General features: G+C 41.7%; 1 long non-coding RNA gene across 1 annotated transcript in view; it reads right to left on the bottom strand.

Annotated features, from left to right (window-relative positions):
• LOC142367719 (uncharacterized) overlaps window positions 1–20,667 on the bottom strand; it is a 36,633-nt gene extending 15,966 nt beyond the window's left edge. Inside the window, exons 1-2 of the long non-coding RNA XR_012767160.1 lie at window positions 20,381–20,667; window positions 20,151–20,228 (exon numbers count right to left, since the gene is read on the bottom strand). This is a non-coding gene — a long non-coding RNA (uncharacterized LOC142367719). The remainder of the gene's footprint in view (window positions 1–20,150; window positions 20,229–20,380) is intronic.
• Between the last annotated feature and the right edge of the window lie 1,145 nt (window positions 20,668–21,812).

The following is a 21,812-nucleotide window of genomic DNA, read 5'->3' as shown; positions in this document are numbered from 1 at the left end:
AACTGAGCTTACCAGAGCAATGCTCCGCATCTCTGTTTGAGGCTCCTGATGTAGTCAGGAGACAGCCCCGAACCTAAAGGCAACTTAACCCAGCACATATCTGAAACTCAATCGTAACTGTCAGTGGTCAGGTTGTATTATGGGTAATGGACGCACAGTAAATGGGCAGTGGACTGCATTTATGTTTCAAGTGTAGTATACCACTCAAGCTGTTTGGAATCCATGAGTTTGTACTGCATTCATTTGGATTCCTCTTCAAAAATCTCTCCTGTGTCTGACAATGCAACGGTAAATCAGTTATGAGCCCCCATAAGAAAATTGTCTGAAGTCAAGTTTTTGATCACCTCCTTTCTATAGCAGAAACCTGTGGCAATCATGAGCTGGTGCTATTGTTTGCTAGTAAGACCCCTTAATTGAGCCATTTAATCTCTATGCTCCCAATGACACGAAGGACTCACAAGGTTACACAAGAATTTTGCGACAGCAATGTCTGGAGATTTGCCATTTTTACTTATATCCTTGTTTTTTTCTTAAACAAGGATATACTCTAAAACAAGCCAATTAAATCCTTCCCCAGTACCATCAGTAGCATGCTAACCTTTAGGGCTGTGAGGGCTCCAATGTATTCTGACCAAGTCAAGTAAATACCACTCCCTCCCATGGGAGAAGCCCATAACTACAATAACATGAAAAGATGGGATTACACTAGATTCTGCAGATTTTTTTGGAACCCAGTTTCCTATAATTCAGATTTTCTGGGACTGGCTTATTCTTTTTTAGCCTGGTTTTCAGCTCACACTGTGGCACTGAGAGTGAGCTTACAACTGTCTTTCAATCAGGTGAAGGCGATCTTGTGTCAGTTTCAGCGCCTCCATGTGTAAAGTTATAGTCACACAGTTAAGGTTTCTGAATGAAAAAAAACTATTTGAGCAGTTTTTCCATTCAGGCTGATCTACCTTAGAGTGGATATTTTTTATCTTCCAAGAAAACAACCAATGAAAAGGTCCTGTTAAAGGCTGTTCCTGTAGTTAGAACACATTTAAGGGCTCTGGCCAACATAAATGGCCTAATCATGAAGACCAAGACTGAACATTCCTAAGTGTCTACAAGAGCCAATCCAGAGATAATTGGACTTGCTGCTTAGTGTGGTTGATTAGGTAGCATTCATTGACAAGAGGCTTACGAGCTGTTGAGTAGTCCCTGACATTTAAACCTATGATGGTCTCATGGATCCCATGAGAGTCTAGCTGATCACAAGACAGTCATGAAAGTGCGGTCGCATGAATTTGTGCCAGGTATGAATGGTTGTGAAACAGCCATATCTACTGGCTTATGATCATTTGCCAAACATCTAAGGCCTGGATAGTCAGACTTCACTGGGCTTCAAAGAGTTATTGCAGAGAGCATAGTGCAAACGACACGCTATACATTTTCTAAAAATGTTATGTTCAATCCCAGTTTGATCATTGAAATGTTCATTTTTGTCATTAAAAACATTTTTGGCCATTTCTTATAAAGAGTTTGTTGGGATTTGTTGTATTTAAAAGAAACACTTACCCAAGAGGCCATTCACCAGGTTGACCACAGGGACCATGATGATGCCAGCGCCACATTACCATCACACCTGTAATCAGAGAGAAGGAATCCCTTGTGGGTGTTGCACGACTTCATTTATGGGTTCCATAAATTGGACCGTGTTCATGTTTGCCATCCTTTGGGAAATGGGACTGTTAAGCATGTCAAAATCATGTTTTCGAGTAAAGATACTGCTGATGTCACACATTTCAGGTGGACAAACAACAGTCAGCTTACAGTGCCGGTTTCAACTCTGTACTTATGAGATTAGTTGTAGTTTAAGTCTCTCCGATGGGAAATGAGTCCCGCCATCTCTTTCAGAGTTTGTTTTTGTGCTCAGTTTTAATCAGACAACATAGACCTCCATATGAGAGTGCGTAGGTCTTTGTGTGTTCATGTCTGTAAATCTCATCAGTATTCATCTGCTAGAAATATTCATTTTTCAGAACCGACAGTGGTCTGGCTGTGAGAAGTAAGATAACAAGGATGCAGCGTTTTGAAAAACAGTGAAAGAAGGAGAAATCTTTAAGCACATGACCTTTTGCCCCCTTAAAGAAAATACATAACCATGTAATTTAAAAGTGTGAAACATGATTGCATGTTTTGTTGTGGTGAAACCACTTGCGAAACCATTTTGAGATTTTCCCCCTGCCTAGATAAGGACACTTTGAAGAAGCAATTTCATGTGATGTTAGTCCAAATCCATTCCCCTGAATCCTTTAAGCTGGAGCTGAAATCTCGCTGGTGTGAGGAGTTTGTGTCTTACTGATTGACTAAGCCCTGTGCCTCTGTATCTGCCACAATTCTCCCAATAAGGGCACACTTTAGCCTCACACAAGTCAGAAGTTGGGGGGGGGGGGGGGAGGGGGTAAATGCCAGCCAGACAGGTTTGAGTTGAATGGTACAATCTGAGAAGCCAGCCTAGAGTTTGTGTGATATTTTTCAGACATCAAGGTAACTTTTTAACTAAAGAGTCAAAACATGGCTTTGCCTCAACAACACTTCGAATCACCTGGCAAGCCTTTTTACACCTGGCTCATTCAGCACTGTTTGTTTCATTTTCTCAACCTGTCTCCTCTTCCCTCGTCCATCATACATCCATCCATGATTTTTTTTCTTCCTCCAACATCCATAAATCTTCCTTCCCATTTTTTTCACTCATTCCGTCCCCTCCCACATTAACCCGTCCTTCCTATCTATTTCTCATCCATCCATCTTTCTCATCCATCCATCTTTCTTCTCCATCAACCCATCCATCTTTCTCATCTATCCATCCCCCTTCTCCTTTACTTATTCTTTCATTCATGACTCCTACTTCCTTCCGTCATCTGTCCATCCACCTCATTCCAACTCATCACCCTTCCTATCCATTTATCCACTCCTTCATCCTCCTACTCTCCTCATTTTTAGGCATTGTCTGGGGGATCATCATGGATTTGGTCAGTGACACCTTAAGAGAGAGCCCCCCTCTTAGTCTCCTTCTCTCAAGCCACCAATCACGGGACGTCCCAGATAAGCGAAACAAAAGGACATTCCACACTCTTGCCTCCATTTCTCCTTTGTATAACCCATTACTTCAACTCCTCATTGAACCAATAATCTTACTCAGATGAGACGAGGTCCTTTGTAGTGAACTTATTTTCAAGGGACGTTTATATAAAGACAAACATGAAAGAATGGCTTTAAGTAATTAACTGCAAACAAATCAAAAAGCATAGAACACGAGGTGGATGAAAACACAAAAGAACCCACATGATTGAACCACCATCAGAGGCAGTTGGCACAATATTCCATATGATCCAATTGCATTGTTCTGAACTGTGCTCAGATCTCGGCATATATTTCTCACAAGAGTTTCAACATTTTTAATTACCAGCTTGTCATCCACCAGAAGAACATCGGCCTGTTTGACTTCACATCTTTCACTGAGAGAAACCACACACGCGGTGATTCACGTGGAACTCGCCGTCCTTTCTCTCCTTTTGCCTCTCTGCCTTGTTCCCTTTTTTCATCTCTGTCAGTTTCCTCTTGTCTGATGACATGACACAAATAAGGGGGGAAAAAAGCTGTGAAGGCAGGCGAAGCATGCAAAACGGAGCTGCTACAAACAAGGATTGCAGGGCAATTGCATGAGAAACAAACATCAACAACCCACGACAGCAGCGGCTACGCTCATAGATCATCATCTGCAGCAGCCGCGGAGCTTCCAGATTGTATTTACCTCAGCTTACACTGTTAGAAGAAGGAGAGAGGGCAGAGATGTTGTAAAGGTTACATATTATGTCTTTGCTCTCAAATGGATAATAGAGGTTAGATGTGTGTAATGTTCACATAATTAAAAGCTGCAAAAATAATCAGGGCTTCAGCCCTCCTTTATTCTTTGGCGGTTAGATGTGTGTGTGTGTGTGTGTGTGTGTGTGTAAGAGAGTTCTACTCAGACGCTAAAGCCAGCACATCCGCCTCAGGAAGAAAACATAACAGTAAACCTGATGAACTCCGTTATCTAATCCTTACTGGAACACACACACACACACACTCAGAAACACATTCTCTATGCATCTCTGTCTATGGAGTTTTGACACACTACCTTCAATAAGGAGTTTTCATCAGTACATCACCAACTTTCACCTCTGTCTGCACTCACTGATTGTGGCCCTCTGGCTGAGGCTAAAACTTAACTCGTCCCCAATTCCAAAAATGTTGGGACACTGTGAAATATGTGAATGAAATTAGAATGCAGTCAATCTCACGAACCGATATTCTACCGACAGCAGAACACGGAAAACGTGTCAGACGTTGGAAGTGAGACATTTGACTATTTCATGAATAATAGCTCATTCCGAGTGTCAATGGCAGCAACGTGTCTCAATGAAGTTGGAACGGGGCAACAAAGGCAGGAAAGATAATTAATACTAAAAGGAAATGGTTGGAGGAACCCGTTTCAACTAATTAAGTTGATTAGCAACAGTTCAGTAAAAAAATAATGTTCCTTAACATAGATTTGCAAAAACTCTGAATATTCCATAATCAACAGTACATAATTTCATCAAAAGATTCAGAGAACTTAAATGAACAGTCTCCAAATTGTATGCGGTAATGAGAGAATCCAAGCAGGTAAGAATAGCAAGTGATAAGTCAGGGGTGCGTATAGACTGCATTCTGGGCTGATTTAAAAAATAAATAAATAAAAGACAGAAATTTCACATCAATGCAGACGTTGCAGTTGTTGTAGAAAAAAAATACACGAAATCCTCCCCCTCAGCATTTGTATTTGTTTTTAGGTGCCCCCTCATCTTTTATTTGTGCACCCAAAACAGTGAAGTTCAGTAATTGGATGGACACATGTACCGTAACCCAAGCCACGTTCGCCTCACCGCCCCATCTGCCCTCAGGCAAGGTCTGAGCACGGATTAGCAAAAACAGTCTGCAGAACTCTACACTCATCTGCGTTGCTGGGGCTTTTAATGTGAAATCCAATAGTTTCAGGGTCAAGTGATCTCTGACAGCACGTCCCAATGTATTATTCAATGCCAGTGGAGGTTCAGGCAGCAGAGGGATGGACACGGAATTGCAGGCAGCCCAGCCTGCAATAAACAATCCGAGCGCATGTCCTTCAACGATGCAAAGAGCTGAAGTGCACAGACAAAAACAACAAGTTTTCTCTTCTTCGCTGTGGTGGTACCTTATGCAACAGATTGAAACTTGTAGTCAATCCACAGCGCTGGAAAACAGAAAAAGAAAGAATCAAAGATGCCGCCTGACTCCTGCAGGGTCACACTTGAAGTTCTGCAGAACAGATCCTGTTGCAGCTGCCACATAAGGTCTCAACATTTTATTTTTATTGCTGTCATGTTCAATCACTTCCTTGAGAACTGGGTCACCCCCTCCTTCTCCTTTCCCTGCCGTCTCTCCATCTTACCGAGCCTCCATCACTTTCCCTGCCACAAAGAGGTCCTTCCTGAGACGTAAACCATGCTGTTAATTAAAAGATTCCTCAATGGGCATCTGTGCAGTAATCTGTGTCACTGCGTCTCAGTCGCATATGGATCATTTGACAAACGCACGGCTACCCATGCATTAATGAATGTATAATCATCCATATAGGAAATTGCTCTGGGAAGAAGAAGAGATGGAAGCAAAAGAAGGGAGGAAAGATTGATTGTTAATAGTTTTATGACTGATAAACAAAGCAATCGATCAATCTGTGTGAAGCCGGAGAGGCACTTACATGGATTCCTGGATGGTTGGGGATAATTTGTCGTCCCCACAATGTTAACCCTTCCAAGCGTGGAGGATGTGGATTAATTGTGAGATGGGTGAGAGGGATGGGCGGATTTCTCCACCATGCAGAAATGATTAACACTGCAGTTAGGCTGCGCCACAAACATAACAGCTGCAGTAAATGTCTAAACGAATATGAATGATTTTTGCCAGTGTGTATGTGTGCGTGTGCATATGTGCGCAATTAGGGTGTGTGGCATAGAAATGGTGCAGAGAAGAGTGATTTGAGATGTGTTTTTTTAGAATTGAAGAATTTCTTTTTTGACTCGTGTCAAAGCACGAGAACATCTGATTATCCTCTAAATTCATCATCACATTATCTGTTATGAATGTATAGAAGGGTTCAAAACAATAAAATCCGCACACTTTTCCTTCTTTTTTACGCAAGTTTTTGCATGCTGTTTGGGTAGTCCTGGAACTGTCCCACAAGAGGCCAGATCATGCGACCATCTGCAACATCCCATCTGGGATAGTCTATCATAAATGTTGATTTGGCCAAGAACGCGCACTCTCTAAGCATAGTGCGCATTGCCAAGGAGAACAGTTGCCAAGACGAGGGAAAACATTTGCACAGTTTTCACAGCTAATTGTAAAACATCATCATTTGGAGGAGAGCAGCGTGCCAAAGCAGTCGAATCAGGATCAGACAGGAAGCAGAGCTCGTCAGATCGACTGCGGAGAAGTCTACAGAGCTCTGCAGGGGGAATTTGTGCTCATAAGTTAATCATTTGTGCTTTCAAAATTGGTGTCAAGTTTGTCCAGCAACAGAAACTGAAGTTAGGTTACAACTTGTTGTTTTGAACGCCCTTGGAAGTTCAGAATGAGTGCCGACTCTGCAGCAAATTATGCCATGAGCATTTGTGTTCCCTGTACCTCCCTTTCTCTTGCTTACTCTTGCAGACTCTGCCGGTCGTCTGTATCGATGTGTGTCGTTTTACAAGCAGGCAGGCGATGCCCACTGGGAAGCATGAAGAAAACAAAAACAAGATATAGGCAGTGAGTTGCATTTCCCCAGCAAGCTTCTTTAAATCCCCAGTGATCTGGAAAGGACCAGGGCCGGGGCATTGTGTCAGCATTATGACCTTTTTGTGACATCATTTGAAACCGTCACTGGCAGGGTTTACTGTTGCCCTGCAGTGGGCATATGGCAGCCCAGTTTTAGGTCTATCGAAAGCAACATTCCATATCATATATGCATTCCTTAGCCAAAGGAGCGCAGCGTGTTTTACACCATGTGGCATAGTGACGAACCTGAAGGTTATGTAAGAAAGAAAAAGAAAAATATCGGTGTTTAGTGCCAGCTTAGTTAGTGTGCTTGGAACCTCAGCTGATTTAGCACTGAAAATAACATCAGTTACAAAAATGGAAAAGTCAAAACAAAAAGTGTAAATTAATGCCGCACCGCATCACTCTATGTAGTGGAAAAACAGTAAGGGTGGAACAGTGATGAAAAGGAGACTAGGAGCCATGTGGCCCTCCGTCTGACCCTTAATAAGCACATGTTTGTGGACTGATGAAGCTGTTGGTCACACGTGTGTCCAAAAAGAAAAGAGCATGTTAGTTCTATGAGGAATGTATACATTTTACATTATTGTGGTTTCCTGAAAATGTATAATGGCCACATATTCTCCTGGCGGGAGGGAGCTGAGACAGGAATGTAAGTCTTGCAAATGTGTGTCGGCATATTTGATGCACAGTTAGCTAGATGTAAGATCCTGGAAATGTTAGCAAAGGTTGCTGGCTAAAAGAGTGGAAAGTTTAGCGTAGAATGCGTGCAAACATATTCTTATTATCTATCTAAAGATAGATACCGTCAGGATTATTCAGGTTACTTACCGCCATCAAGGCTCTGTGATTGGATAGTCAAGCGGTGCTCCTGATTACATAATGAAATGACACAAGGTGGCAGCTTTGATTCTTGTACATTTATTTTGCTCTTGCAGATTTGATGTGAGTTCCTGTAGAGTTTACTTGTAAAATATTCATTTGAATTAATTTGATCAAAACATTTTTCTACTCATTCACACATTTAATTATATTCACAGAAAATGTTTTCACACATTGATGATGAGGATACTCAGTTCCAAAGCTAACATCACTGTCCCAGCTCCATAAGGACAGTAATGAAATCGTCCTTCCCAACACTTCAGGAGCATAATACTCATGTTTACTGTACATATTCATCTGGCCGGTATTGCAAAACAAGGTGTTTGTTGCAGCATTGATGAGAAACTTTTCCGTTCCTCCTTCTCTTCACTGCAGAGTTACTCCAAACACTAAGAACAAACTTATCAGTCATATATGAGACAAGAGAGAAGATACTGTATAGTTAGCAGCCACGTATCTGGAAAGAGTCCTGCATTTCACACGTCAAGAAGTTGACACATTGTTGTTTTTAGCAAAGCAGAATTGAATGTAGTCTGTTGTATATTATTAAGGCTCTTGCTGCTGGTGTTAGATACGTTCTTTGCCTAATAGTGGAGGTTAGATGTCTCAGGTGATTACGAACTGTAGTGTGATTTTTTCTTCCTGATTTGTACTACGACTGCCAAGAGCTGCGATGCATTATCGCCAACACTTGGAAATGGTGTGTGGATCAGGCATTTAAGCCCTTGTGGTATGCCCCTGAACAATTTTGCAATCAAGAGTAATTTGATTCTTATTATTTAACCAGACGCTGTGCAATAAAATACAAGAAACTGCTCCGAAGTGGATACCTCTGAATCACTTGCCAGACAACACCAGGGTGAACAGACTGAGGTTGAGGAAGGATTTGGCACATTTTGCGGAGCCTGTGCATCCCTCGACTGTGCACATCCCACTCCAGTTTGTAGTGTTTCCAGTTAGGAGGATGGACTTTATTCCTCTGTTGCAGTTAATAACTTGGATCTGGACTTGTGTTTTCTTTGGAAGTAGATTAATCTCCGGATATGTGCAATGAACATGACAGGTTCTCTGTGATACTGATCCCCTGGAATCCAAAACGGCTCCATCTCTGGACCACCGGTGTGTACAAGGGTGTAGCAGGTAATGTATTTTGATCCCCTCTATTCTAAAATCACTGATCAGCTTCTTGGTTTGTTGATGTTGAACAAAAGGTTGTTTTTCATTAACTGCACTGAAAGACTATTGATTCTTTCCCAAAGTCTCATCACTGGGTATGCAATCATAGATTGAGTGAACAAGAGAGGTCTGAGCAGATGACCCTGAGGAAACTCCACCAAAGTGAGGGAGGTGTGACTGCCTCCTCCATTCTGATGGAGCCATGCAGAAAGTATTGAGTTAGTTTGGTATCTCTTTCTCATTTTGTTTCATTTTTATTTTTGATGTGCTTTTTTGGCATAAACTTAAACCCCTTACTTCTTCTTTTTTTCTCTATTTAAAGTAGACTCGTGTCTAATTATCCTTTTGTGTGCTTGGTCCCTAACACCAACCATAACATCTTAAACCCAAACCAAGGTCGTGAGCTGCTTGGCAGCTTTTGCCAGGAGGCTTATTCCTCCAGCATTAGTGCCAGTGCTAGTGTGACTGTGAATGTGGCATTGATGTGGTCTTCCTCTGCTCTCCGGCAGGTTCCCTGTGCACAGCTGTTTGTCATCATCTCACGACAAATCTGCGTATCTACCATGACTGGAACTCCACTTATCACTATGGCTGAGCAATTTTATCGATACTGCGATATATATCGGTATTTCGTTTCCCGATAAAGTATCGATTTTTCTTTTTAAATGTTGTTTTTTTTAAAGCAAACTTTATTGAAAAGTCAGATGTTACAATTAGTAAAAACACAGAACATTAAGGTAATACAATACAATGCCAGGGGGTCACATTCTACTAAACAGTGATAAATTAGTTCATAAAAATGTTGTATAAAGTGAATAGCTCTCACGTTTGTGACATGTTCTTTGTTTCTGTTTGTCTGGCTGTGTTGTCCTTCTGGTTCAAAGGTTGGACCACCAGTCCAATCAGCGGTGATTCATGTCAAATCACACTGTCCCTTTTTTTCCCTCAGAAAATTATATAAATGTATTGAATTGTATCGAATTGTATCGTTGGCTGAATATTTTGTATCGTATCGTATCGTGAGATTAGTGTATCGCTACAGCCTTACTTATCACCAGATCGTTTAGTTTCCCTCGGTGGTGAACTTTGGCCAATTCTCTTGTTCTTCTTCTCACACCTAGTCTATGTTAAGTACCAATCTTGTACTCTCTGTGTTTTCCTCAGAAAGTGTCTGTCATCTACTTCGGCTGTTCCTCCTGGAGAGGCGAACTCCTCGTGCCATAACACCTTCCCAGGTTGAACCCACAAACTGCCGGAAACACTCACTTGTCAGCCCGGCTCCTCCGTTCACCCTGGTGTCCATGAGTTATGTGCAATACTCACCTGACAGTTTGACTCCTCTGACCCCACTGAAATCCTCCAGCTTCCTGGAAGGCTACATAAACACCTGGCTTCCTTTGTTCCACTGGAATCCTAATTCCTACATTCACCTGGAAGAACTGCCCTGCCTGCCCACTCGCATTACCAAGGACACGCTGCTGTCTAGAGGCCCTTTACCTTTCAACCATACCAACGCTTCCCTTGGAAACTCGACTCACAAGGACACTCAGTATTCATATAAATATCCCTTGTACTTATTGAAAACAAATTCTTTAAATCATCTTTCAGTATTCGTCTGCTTTTTTTTGGGTCCAGTCTTCAGACCTTGTAACCTTGTTCTTCAAGGTATAATATAAAGAAAGAAAAAGTCCCACAATGATCCACGACCATCTCTTCAAACTACTGCGTGGCCAGCATGTCAAGGCATGGGCAACAAATTACACAATGCAATTTCATGGCAGATTGTAAAATATGTACGCTCGTCCACAAAAAACAATATGTTGCCGTTTCACAGAAAAGACAGAGAGAGAAAGAAAGAAAATTGTACAGTAGCTACATTTTCCTTTTTCTGCTCTTCCACTGCGATGCGGCTCCCATCACGTTACATTTCCACCTCCCATTTAATTAACAGTGTTGACAGTTGGCACTTTACAAAAAACGTTATGTTAGCTTTAGATGTTAAGAAAAATATATGGTTGGGGTTAGAAAACCTCATAGATCATTGTTCCCGCCACATGATGCAGTGTTAACCTGCACAAAACAAGTGCCTATACCAAAACCCTGTCATCTCACAGTTTTTAATCCTGGACTGAGAAACTATTGCATATTAAACAAACGTTCCTATTTCACAAATTCTGGAGAGACTGGGCTGATGTGCACCATGTGCTTATCTTAAAGATGCTACTGACTTACACGAAACAGCAGGATATTCCCAGGACAGGGCATTAGAACAGCTTTCTCACTCCTGATACAGCAACACTTATTACCACGTGACCAAAGTCATACACTTGGATTATCTGGTGAGTTCCATTTGCTGCTAAAGTGAAAGCTAATGAATTAACCTTTTAGACTGATTTACCACATCTCACATCTGTTGCTCGCTAACACTTTACATCTATTTTTAAGTATAAATGTGTTTGGGTTTTCTTTGTTCTGATACATCAGAAGCCAGTATGAAGTGTATGAATACTAAAATAAAATAAAACAATATCTTAGCGATATCTTCTCCATCAAAAAAAGTGTTTTATCAAGGCTTCTGTATAATAATTTAGATTGTAGAACCCATGCTTCCCAAATATTGATTCTCTTGCCATCAGAAAATTAGCATTTACATTGGAAAATATCCTTTCATGTATAGAAATAGTGGATGTGTAGCAGAGAGACTGTTTCTCTAGAATGTAAATATGTAATGTGAATGGCCATTAAAGGCCTCAGGCAAGCAGCTGACAAATTCCTGCATTTTTATCACAAATATAACAATAAGCATGGTCGTGATGCTAGCGGCCAATAAGATGCGCCCTGGACATCATGACAACAAAGTGACTGTGGCATTTCTCACCGCTCTTCAGGCCAGATCGCAGCAGCAGGTGAGGCATCTAACGGGGGTAAAGACTGTTGACAGAGAGTCAAAGTGACAGACAGATTGCGCTTCATATCAGCAGCGACCTCAAACCACAGAGCGCCAGTCCTCCACCATAACACCTTCAGTTTCATTCTGGTGTCATCACCCTGCTTTCCCCTCCTTGCCTCGTCTTGTCTCACCTCACCTCAACCCACTCCTCACCTTCCATAGCTCCCCCCCTCCCCTCCCTCTCAGCTCAGACCCCACCACACCACACAAGAGGAGCCAAGGGGCGCGTTCATGGGGAACAGCACTTTACAGCAACAGTGTCTGTGAATGTTCAAACACTTCGACCTGTGAGGCAACTTTCCATTGATTGTTTACGATCAATGCCTTTCATTTCTTTTGTGTTTAAAAAGCAGTATAAGGTATACGCAGTGGGTGGGAGACCAATTAAACGTTCCAGCAAAGAGATCTTGCACTAATCACTGGTCTGACCGCAGCCTCCCATCATGAATACTTCATCTAAAGTAGTTTGTATTCATAAAATCAACCCGATGACCTCAACTGACTTCACTCCTCACTAATGGGAGCCTATCCGCATCTCCTCCTCTGTGCCTCAGCACCTGTGCGTGTTTGTATGTAGCAGCCTCATGACGTTACATACATATGATTACACTTTTTCTTTTTTTTCATGATATTTTGCTTAGACTGGTTCACTTTCAGTTCAAGCTCAGTTGCTCTAACACTTTATGCAGGTAAACTAATCTACTCCCAACCTGGTTCCCTCACAAAATAACCTAATTAATTATGCCAACCCCATTTCCGACAGAGATGAGTTTTCTAAAACGCGACCAAAACTTAAAATTTGTCGTCTGTGAATTAATTTAAAACTTTATTCAACAGACACAAGTCCAAATAAACCATTTTTCTGTGTTTACTCACCAACTTAATAGTATTTGGCAAAACAAAAAAAAGGTTAAAATAGGCATGTTTACCATCATTCTTTCTCTTTCATTTTTTTGGAAACTGAGGATACAATTTGTTGCAGATTTGCAGAAGTATCTGTGTCTATTCTTGCTGAATACAAGATTTTAGTTTGAGATTTCTGTTCAACAGTCTGTGGTAGATGTAGTCTGATTCTCCTCTTTGTGACGCTCCATACATTTTCAGCAGGAGACAGCTCTGGACTGCAGGCGGGCCAGTCAAGCGCACACACTCTGTGTCTATGAAGCCACGTCATTGTAAGTCATACAGACAGTCCTGCTGAAATAATCACAGACCTGCTGGAAAAAGATGTCACCTTGATGGTAACGTGTATCTCTCCCAAGTCACCCATGTCATAGGTACTGATGCACCCTCTAATGAACATCACAGGTGATGGAGTTTGAACTTATGTACATAACAGCCTGGATGATCTTCCCCAACTTTGGCACGTGGAACCTGATGTTCATTTTTCCCAAAAGCAGCTTAACACATTGACTCCCAAGTCACGTAAAACTACGTTTTTACTGCCCATGCGTTGGCTCCCAAATGGTAAAAATAAGTTTTTACGTTTTTTCTTATGGATTCTGAATCTATACATTCTAATGCACATTCTGTGTGATTTTTGTAATTATGTGATGAACAGAACTGACATAGATGGCAGTCAAAAACTGGTGTCATCATCTGGACATTTTGATCATTACGCCAATGGCTTTGCATCAAATCAAGTCTCAAGAACAATTTTGATAACGCTGCATTGATTGTTGTGCATTTCCGCATTTTGTCCAATCGCACGTGTCGGTTTCCAGAGGGTGGCGGTAAAGTAACATAAACAAACAACAAGAAGGAGAAGAAGACACGCGACAAGTCTAAGGAGGCGGTCTTATGAACAGGTTAGCTTTGCCACATGCGACATGACGCAAATCCTCTGACCCGGATATGTAAGTATCTAAAGTGCGACAGGCTGAAAGAGCGCACGTTTCACAAAAGCCCCGATATCTCAGTTTGTTGTTGATTTTGGTGGATACCCGCCTTGGTTTAGCTAAGGATAGCTCGCTAATGGCGGCACCTAGAGACACGCAGTTTTGACCCACAAAGAGTTTAAAGTCTCAGCTTTCAAACGAGCCATAACATGTTTCAGTGGCCCTATCACATAATATGCTGTGACTGTACAAAAAACGTAAAAAAAAATGGTTTAGAACTGGGAGTCTACAACATAATTCTGTAAAAACCGCTGGTAGTCAATGTGTTAACGTGGACACATCTGACCACAGAACACATGCCCGCTGTCTTTCTGTCCACCTGACATGAGTTTGTGCTCTGACATCTCAGCAGTGTATCTGCGCAGAGTCGATATATCATATTGTTTTCAGCTCTCCAAAGTACTCCCAAGTTCATGTGGATAAAATTATCATGGTGTCAATGCTGCCTGAAGACCAAAGGTCACGCTAACCCAGCAGTTGTTTCCGTCCTTGGCCTTCAGGCACTCCCATTTTCCCAAACTCCCTGAATCTTTTCACAATATTCAGGACGGTAGATCTTGATAAGAATCTTACAGAAGGATGTTACTTGCGTATTCTATAAACTTTTCCATCTTTCTTTGCCTCTTTTCCAACTCTTCTTTTGAGTGGTTCTGGCTTCAAATTCTAGATCTGTTTAGAATGTCTAATTACAATATAGTTTGTCAGTATATACAGAGAAAGTCAATTCATTTGTGCTAATGTCTGTTAAGGTTCAAACATATTAACAAATCAGAGCTTTATGTTTATGTTGCATTTCAGAACTCTTCCCAGCTTTGGGGTTTGTACAAAAATATAGACCTACAATTAAGCCTTAGTGAGTGACATAAAATAGCAAACAACAGCAAAATAGAAAAAGCAAGTCAAAGTGACATGAGCATTCTGTGTGTTGTCATGACGCTGTATGCCTGAAAAGCAAATACAGACTGTGGTTTTGTGAAAATTAGTATTTTGGTTAGCATCATGCTCCAAATGTCAAGTTGAATAAACATCTCTTACAATTTCAACTTTACATGAGCATTATAACAGATTAAAGTAACACTCAAGGACAACAGCCTGAAATATTCCTAAGGATTAAAGTTGTGTGACTGTCACATGATTCTCAACCCTTCAAATCAAGTGGTACGGTCCTTTTTAAATTACGTCCCTTATATGTGCTCTTGCTGTCTGAATACGGTGTGTGTGCTCATGTGAATGTAAGGGGATGTTTTTGTAATTATTTACGAGACGGCCACTTGAGGCCGAGCAGCGTAGCCTCAGTCCTGCAGCCCTATCTGGCGGGCTGCAGAGTACAAGCCCAGCAGGACGACCGGTGCGGTTTATTTACACCTGGGATGAAAATGTTTTCAGGGGCTGTCACTTCAGGGATGTGCGCACATATTGACACGATGAAGCGAAGGTGCTAGAGATTTTTTTTCTGAAACCAAGTCACACATTTAGCTTTTGATTAATGCTGGATAGTGATGGATGGGTAAATTGTTCCTGGCGAGTGTCCTGTCGTAGCTTCACCTGTCTTTCCATTCATCTCGCCCTCCTTCCCCTCACAGTCTTCCCCTTCTCCTTTCTCCCACAGCAGTAGGGAAACTGGGGATGTGAACACACACCTCTTTGCCAAGCCTCACAGCTCCCCTGGCACCACACTGCAACATAACACCTTCCAAACCCTCCTCCTCCTCCTCCTCCCTCCCTCCCTCCCTCCCTCCCTCCCTCCCATCGTTCCCCTCTTCCTCTCTCAGCACGGCTGAACAGCATGTTTGACTCCACAGGAGCTAGCTCTGCCACGTTTTGACCTTTATGGGTTTTCAAGGCCGATACTGATATTTTTGGAGTGAAACTGCTGATGGCAAAATAAACTTTTTTATTTTTTTCCTCACTCCATCAGTTGTCCGGATCTAAAGAAAGCCTGTGAAGCCGCATCAAACCATAAGAAGAGAAAGCAGGTCCTTTGAATCGAGTAATGTCCTGCTGAACCAGCAGCTCCTAGAGACCTCGTGAAATATTTGAAAGGATAACTTGAGTTTGGTGGAATTTTTTTCACTTTTGTCCCTCTTATTGATCTGTGAACCAAGTGATATAATCAGGAAGGTAAAACTTGTTGAATTGATTAAGTAAAGAGAGCAGAAGGCCAAAGCCAAAACGAGCAAAATCACTTTGATTACAATGGAAACTGCCAAGATCAGGAGAGAAAAAGTCAGCTAAATAGTTCCCTTTTTTCACACAGGACTGGTCCAGTGCAACATATTTTATATAGTAAAATTGATTTAAGTTAAATCAGCAGCCATTATTTTATATTTCTCTAAGATTATGTGACGAGCAAGGCATGGATCTGTTGGAACACCTGAGGATACTTGAGTATTATTCCTTTATATTTTGCTTCCAAGCAGTCAGATGTTCTTGTAATCTTTTAAAGTGGTCTTGAGCAATAGTGCTCCAGGCTTTCTGAAGGTCTTCCAAAGCTTTTCTTTGAACATGAGCAGATTTTTCCAGTCCTGACCCTTTAAAGAGAAATGGGTTTAATTTTGTTTGTTTATTGAGCCACTTAAGACTGACCTATGAATCAGTCAGGGATAAAAAAGGCAACTACAAAGACACACAATTTGTATCAGTTGCTTTACAAAAATAACACAGTTAGCAAGATAGTACTTCACCAACAAGACGATTCCAAAAAGATATAATAAAAAAAAAAACTTGGAATGGTGTGCAGTGTGTCCTTAAAAACTGCAGAAACTGGACAAGTACAGGATAAAAGAAGTTACAGGCCTAAAATACTATCCATAGAAGACACCTGAAAGGAATGTCTGTTAGAAATAAGATAAAAATCCAGCAAAGACCCGACACAGGACCTGAGAGAGGCATCTGGACCTTCACTGAAGCCTCATCAGAAATGGTCTCAATGGAAGGGTGGCTGTCAAGAAGCCATTTTTAAGGAAGGGAAACAGGGAGAAAAGGCTGAGCTGTGCCAAATGACACAAGAAGTGGGCTGAAAATCAGTGGCAGCAGGTCTGATGGAGGGATGAATCCTCCCCAGAGCCCGGAGCTCAACATTACTGAAGCAGAGTGGGATCATGTTGACAGAGAACGGAACAGAAGGCAGCCGACATCCAAAGAAGAGCTTTGGGATGTCCTTCAAGGAGCCTGGAGAACTATTCCTGAAGAAATTGTCATGATCCATGTGTTTTGAATTTTCCTTTGTTCTGGTTTTCCTTGTTGGTCTTTACTTATTTGCCGTTTTATTTTGTAGAGTTTCCCCCATGTTTATTCTGTTGAGTCTTGCAGTTTCACACCTGCTTGTCATTACTGATCAGCACTCACCTGTCTGATTCCCTCGATGCTTCCTCAGTATTTCTACCCTTTGGTTTTTAGTTATTCCATACCAGTTCACTCTTTCGTGAAACTCCTCTGGTACGAAGAATGGAAACAGCCAAGTTCCAAAATAAAGACAAAAATCCATAAGTGGCTGAATTAATATATTGATATATATATAAAAAAAAAAAAAAGGGAAAATGTTTTTAGGCAACTGTATTCACTAACTGTGTGTTAATACTCCCGTTTATTTACTTTAATTTTCAGTTCAATTTACTGATAGAATCTTTCTTCAGAGGTTTACTTTTTACTTGTATTTTCTGTCCACTTATTCCCTTTTATTGGGGGCGTTGGTTGTTTCAGCTCTACTACATCCTTTCAGACCACTTCAGCATCAGGCTTGGTCTTATTGAAGTCAAACCTGTAAATTGCTGTATAAGTTGTTAGGGGAAATTCTAAGTTTAGGCAGTTTAGACAAGAATGTATTTCCTTCTGTTTTGTCCTTAAACAAAGGTGAGTAAATTGGGGAAAGACAACTAGAATCAAGACGTATGAAAGAACAGTGTTTTGGCCAATATGTCATAAATGTGTAGAAATACTAAAAAACAAACATTCTCTCGGGCTCAGGGGCATGTTTCAGTAAGTGGGTTTAGTCAAAACTCAGAGTTAAGGGAAACTGAGTTTTCCGTTTCACAGAGCTAGCTTAGCTGAACTCTGAGTCAGTTGCCATGGTAACATACTCCTAACATACTAGTTGGATATTCAGATTGAAGGAAGTCGTCGCTCAGACACGGCGAGTCCTATCCTTGAAAGACCAGTCAACATCCAGGCTCAAATCCTCCGTAGAAATCTCTGTCCAGAGAGGGAGGTCAGACCCCGTTTGGATACTTTATCATTCCCCCGATGATTTTCTGTTGGAGCATTTTCATTTCACATCGCTGTCCATTATTCATCTCAACAATATTTTCAGCCCTCATGTTCTGATCTGTGAAGATCATATGTGAATCAGTCTGTCTCATCAGCAATGTGGAAGCAAAGTGGCCCGGGTCTGAGCGTGATGCCAGAATTCTTTGTGAATCTACACTGAGTATCCAGTGGTGAGTGTATAAAGTACAGCTACAGTCATATCCTGTACCCTCATATTGCGACTTAAAATTTAAACTGTACACTCATTATTACATACATCGTACAGAGTTTTGGCCAAGGGTCATTTCTACAGTGTCTGTGAGTGGGGGTGTTTTTCGGGCCTTTGCCTTTTTCCTATTGGCTAATGCAAGAATGCAAGTAAAATGTGAAAATATGCAGTAAGACATGTACAAAACTTTTGCCATTATCGAAAATATGACATGCTTTACATGAGTTAAAAAGGCAGAAAGGGTAGCTTTTGAGTTTTAGACAAACCAAACCTCCCAATGGCCTGTAATCATACTAACCTGTTTGGATTATATTTTTCTATTTTATCTTTATTTGCTGCCTAGAGCACTTTATCTTTGTTGGGCTACATCTGTAAAAAATAAAGTACAGTTAGGTGGAAGCAAACACAGGGAAAGCAAAGGAGAATATAGGGACACATGGAAAAAGAGAGAGCAACATAAAGAAAATAAAAATAATTTACACAGACAAACTGATTTTTCCATCAATTTTACTCATTTACTCAGTCAGCAATTTTTTGCTTCGCTCGCTCCTGTTCGTTTGCAGTTATGACAGTGTTGCCTTATTTTTTTAGTATGTGCTCATACTCCCTTCAAGCACTCATTAACAGTTTGTGATCCACTGGCGTGAAACTGTACATTAAAGACTTTTTATTATTTTCCATGAGTTCAGAAATGTGCTATACAGCTACTTGTGTCTGCGTTCCATTGATCGGGTCTTTTTATCTACTCCTGAGCGCGCTCTCTCTACTCGGTTAATTGAACTCAGAGTTGCGTAAACCAATTGTTACCACCTGTTCTGAAACTGAATCTGAAACAGAGTTCGAACGCTCAAAGTTCAATCCAGAGTTTGTTAACCCTCCTGTCTGAAACAGGCTCCTGGTTTTAAAGAAACCCGAAACATCCCACCGTTGACTGACAGAAATCTGACAGGTCAATATTGGTAGGATATTGGTCTCAACTAAAAGTCTTCAAGCCAACAACCTTGACAGGATGAGATTCCACACCAGTATTTTCCTCTAACTTTTTCCTTCTCACGCTTGCACCTCCCCAGCTGCCTCCACCACAGTAATGACAGCTTTATCAGTTGAACCACGTTTGCCATCTCCAGGACTGGGATATGTTCCAGTTCTGTCCTCAGCTCTGCTCAGCTGAAGCCAGACGCTAACAAGCGCGCCTTGTACATCCATTATGCAGATCTACCTCTGCTCCCACCATAGAATGTGCATTTCTATATGTGCTGAAACCTGTCCAGCTTTAACATATGGAAGCCACCTGACAACACAGGTTTCACTGACACCTTAGTCTCTTCCAGCTCCAGCCTCACTGCTCATGTGTTCTGGGAAATAAAAGCAAGGTAGACATTTGAATTGAAAAGGAAAAAAAAAAAAAACAGTTTAGGAATCCTATGTTAAAGGAGTATTCACACACCACGTTTGATTTAACCGCATTGCATCACTGTAGCATAAAGTGAACCCTGCTTTCGCAACAATGGCCGCCTTACAATCCACTTTAAACATTTTGCACTGAGAGTAGCAGGTCAAATACAATTATAGGCAGGTCATTCAAGCTCAAAATCTAATACCATCTTATTATGTCTTGAAGTCATCCCTGGAGCTGAAACAGCATTCACACCGCAGTTCTAAATCTTACTCTCCTCCCACTTAAAGATAGATTCCAGCTCTTTTTATAGAGGGCTGAGCTGCAGAATTGCGTATTCTATTTCAGATGTCTCAGGCTCACATCATTGTTTGTTTTAGCAGGCTAACCTTCCCCGTGTATTTATAGGTGTCGAGGCCAGGAGAAAGACCACAGCACCTCCATAAATAAGCTGCCAGGGCCTCCAGCGAGCACCCTGACCAACAAAAGCCCAGTCATTTCACAGGCCATTACCTGGAGCTGCCTCGCAGGGAGGCTGGCCCGGCCTCCGAGGCAAAGGGAGGGTCTCACGGCTTTGAGGTCGATTCAACTCTGTGGGAGGAAGTGAGATGTTTGGATTAATAATACATATGGTGATTTGTTTTACCTGACCAAAGCCTGTGAAAATGTGATGGGAGTGAATGGAAAATAACCATTTGCAATACATCACATATAAAGCTGTTCAGACCAATGTTCGCACTCACTTTTGCTCTCGGCCCTTGTACCTTTCATCCCTTTGCATTTGCTTTCGTCCACAGAGGTTACGACTCACTCCTCTGTCTGTCTTTCTCTGAACTTTTGGCCCCCAGATCCTGTTGGTACCCCGCCCAGATGTCCCCTGGCTCTTAAAAATAGCCGAACCAAAAACATCACACGCTTGCATAGACACACAAAACCCATCCGTGACGTCACACGTCAACAGAGTGTGTGCACTATGCGTGTGCCACTGCTTATCTCTGCCTCCACAGACGCGGTGTAGAAAGCCAGTCAGCAGAGGCCACAGCCAGCGCACTCCGCAGCCTCTCTGGCAGCCAGACCTCGCTGCGCTGAGGAAACTACACCCTGCAACACAAACAACTCATCAGCCACAGCAGCGCTTGAGCGCTGACTGCTGAGCCCAGCGCCTCCCTGCAAGGTACAGGACTGCAGCACGGGCATGGTTGTAGGAAATGGTTGTGTTCTCTCCCATCATTTTGATATGGTTTTTCAGAGACATGAAATATTAAAAAGCATTGTTTCACAGGCCATTCAGCAGTGGCATTTGTCCTAACTATTGCTGCGCTCATTTACTGGGTGCCGACAGTGATGATTCCATAAAGCATATGAATGGAGAGAGTTGTCATGTGGATGTGGCTGTACACTGAAGGCTCATGATTTTAAATCAGAAGGGAGCACTGCTGACTGGCACAGTGGGGGTTCCAGTGGGGCAACTACAACTACTAATTTGTCTCAGAATGGCCCTTTACAATTTCAAGGGCACCATAACTGTTGGATGAGGAGATGTTTTATACTTTATGATTGTATCCCCGTTGCTCACGGTGTGTGTGGTGGTGTAAGATAGCAGGATGACGGCCATATCTTTGCCGGTTCTTGTTACACCTGCAATTCAATTGTATTAACTTTCTATGACTGCACAGTTAATGTCATTGTGGAGAAACAGAGTCATGTATGGCAAAGATAACTTACATGGCATGCCTCTTTGCAGAGAACTGACAACCAGTCTGTTGTAATCTTTTTTTTTTTTCCCTGACTGTGCGCCCAATGAAATAATTTGAACACAAAATTGTACTTTGGATGAATAATCTAAAGCACGACAGACAATAATATTGATAAATTAATAAAAAGAAACAGATACTGAAGGTGGCTCTGCAGAAATTACCCAACTGGTATATAGACACTGTCACCTTGGTTTTTCAAAGTTAAAGAGTGCATGAATCCCATGATTCAACTGTCACATCAGGCTTTTTCAGTGATACAGTCCCTGAGGTTAGACTAACTGACAGTTTACCGTATTGAATTATCTCCTGACTGTCATCTGAATAAAATTTAGCTGTTTTTTTTTTCTACATATTATAAACAGAAGATGCACCCTTTGCAAGTAGAGACTTTGGAGTAAAACTACAGTGTATACTTTAA

This window comes from Odontesthes bonariensis, chromosome 18 (assembly GCF_027942865.1).
Source record: "Odontesthes bonariensis isolate fOdoBon6 chromosome 18, fOdoBon6.hap1, whole genome shotgun sequence".
Lineage (NCBI taxonomy): Eukaryota > Metazoa > Chordata > Actinopteri > Atheriniformes > Atherinopsidae > Odontesthes > Odontesthes bonariensis.
The sequence above is the reverse complement of the archived record's forward strand: the minus strand, read 5'-3'. Positions and strand labels throughout refer to the sequence as shown.